The sequence below is a fragment of the Stylophora pistillata genome, chromosome 1 (assembly GCF_964205215.1).
Source record: "Stylophora pistillata chromosome 1, jaStyPist1.2, whole genome shotgun sequence".
NCBI lineage: Eukaryota > Metazoa > Cnidaria > Anthozoa > Scleractinia > Pocilloporidae > Stylophora > Stylophora pistillata.
The window spans coordinates 23,764,791-23,766,796 of NC_142519.1; the positions used below are offsets into that span (position 1 = coordinate 23,764,791).

Sequence of the window (2,006 nt, forward strand, 5' to 3'; positions counted from 1 at the left end):
TCATTCAGTCAGTTACCAGACTGTATTCAGTCATTCAGTCAGTTACCAGACTGTGTTCAGTCATTCAGTCAGTTACCAGACTGTATTCAGTCATTCAGTCAGTTACCAGACTGTGTTGAGTCATTCAGTCAGTTACCAGACTGTATTCAGTCATTCAGTCAGTTACCAGACTGTATTCAGTCATTCAGTCAGTTACCAGACTGTATTCAGTCATTCAGTCAGTTACCAGACTGTATTCAGTCATTCAGTCAGTTACCAGACTGTATTCAGTCATTCAGTCAGTTACCAGACTGTATTCAGTCATTCAGTCAGTTACCAGACTGTGTTCAGTCATTCAGTCAGTTACCAGACTGTATTCAGTCATTCAGTCAGTTACCAGACTGTGTTCAGTCATTCAGTCAGTTACCAGACTGTATTCAGTCATTCAGTCAGTTACCAGACTGTATTCAGTCATTCAGTCAGTTACCAGACTGTGTTCAGTCATTCAGTCAGTTACCAGACTGTATTCAGTCATTCAGTCAGTTACCAGACTGTATTCAGTCATTCAGTCAGTTACCAGACTGTATTCAGTCATTAAGTCAGTTACCACACTGTATTGAGTCATTTAGTCAGTTACCAGACTGCATTCAGTCATTCAGTCAGTTACCAGACTGTATTCAGTCATTCAGTCTGTTAGTCCTTCAGTCACACAGGGGCGGATCCAGGAATTTTTGATTGAGGGGGGAGGGGGGAGGAGTCGGGAGTCGAACCTTTGGTTCAGAAAGTACTGTTGGACTCATTTGAGACAAATTACTTCTCCCCCGCACTCTCCACACCCCCTCCCACCAGTCGCGGTTGCACGTTATAATTCCTTGGCCGCTTACCGTTTACTTGGATTCGATAATTTAAAAAATCAGCCAGTTAAAAAGTGATATACGATCCTGCGGATGTAAGAATTTCAGTCTCAGAGTTGTAAGCGTCAGGTCTGATAGGGTGGTCCGGACCCCCCGAAACCTCCCCCTGGATCCGCCACTGGTCACACAATCTCACACAAACGTTACTGGTGTTTAAGTCCTTATCATTGAATTCATGTTACTGCAACCATCTTTCAGTTTATTTATTGTTTACTCAGTCTGTAGAAATAATGTCTATTAATTGTTAATCAGTTGATACATGTCGTTGATACATGTAGATTAGTTAGTCAGTCAGTCAATCCCCTTGAGCCACATGTTTGACAGCTGGTCTGTTGGGTGGTACAATGCAGATGGGCAGTTTTTAGTCTGTCTGTGGACAGTCAAAAGATCCAATCGTAAAGTATGTTAATCAGTGGAAAAGTTCTATGGCTAGATATTGATAAGGAAGTCATCAGCCACTCAGCCATCTGTAGTAATAATAGTAATAATAATAATAATTTCACAAAATCAGTAAAAATACAGGATAACAAACAAAATTAAGACAAATTAAGGTACAAATATTAAAACAAGTTTAATAAGTCTCTAGCTGAGAGAAGTCTTGAATCTCTTTGGTATTAACATCTGTTCTACAGAGTAGCAGAATTCATCTTATGTCTGCATTATTTTGCTTCAACTTCATTCAGCAGAACAGCAAATAAATTGACGATACATGATCGACGTCCTTAATAATAATAATAAATTTTTCCTTAAAAATATTTCACAAAAAGCACTTCTCTAAAAAAAAAAAAAGAAAAATTCAGTAAACTAAGCTACATAATAAAAAATTGACTACTTAAATTCTGGCTTGCGCACTTTCCGATGTAATTTCCTGAAGAAGTGGCTCTGTCTCTACGTCAGTGCAAACCATGCGCAACATTTCCGCTTCTAGATCCCTAATCTCATTGTGCCTTTGAATGATCAGCCCCCCATGCCAGCAGACCATAGCATGATCAACGGTAAAAAAGTCCCCACATGTGCAAATGCCAGGTACGTCAGCGATCTCCCAGTCATACCTTAGTTTAATTGCGTCTCTGGATTCTCTTTTGTTCAAATTAAAATTCATCTCCTTTATCG

At 39.5% G+C, this 2,006-nt stretch overlaps 1 pseudogene; it reads right to left on the reverse strand.

Moving 5' to 3' along the window:
* Positions 1-465: 465 nt before the first annotated feature.
* The window catches only part of LOC148741746 (uncharacterized), a 5,688-nt pseudogene continuing 4,147 nt past the window's right edge, over positions 466-2,006 (reverse strand).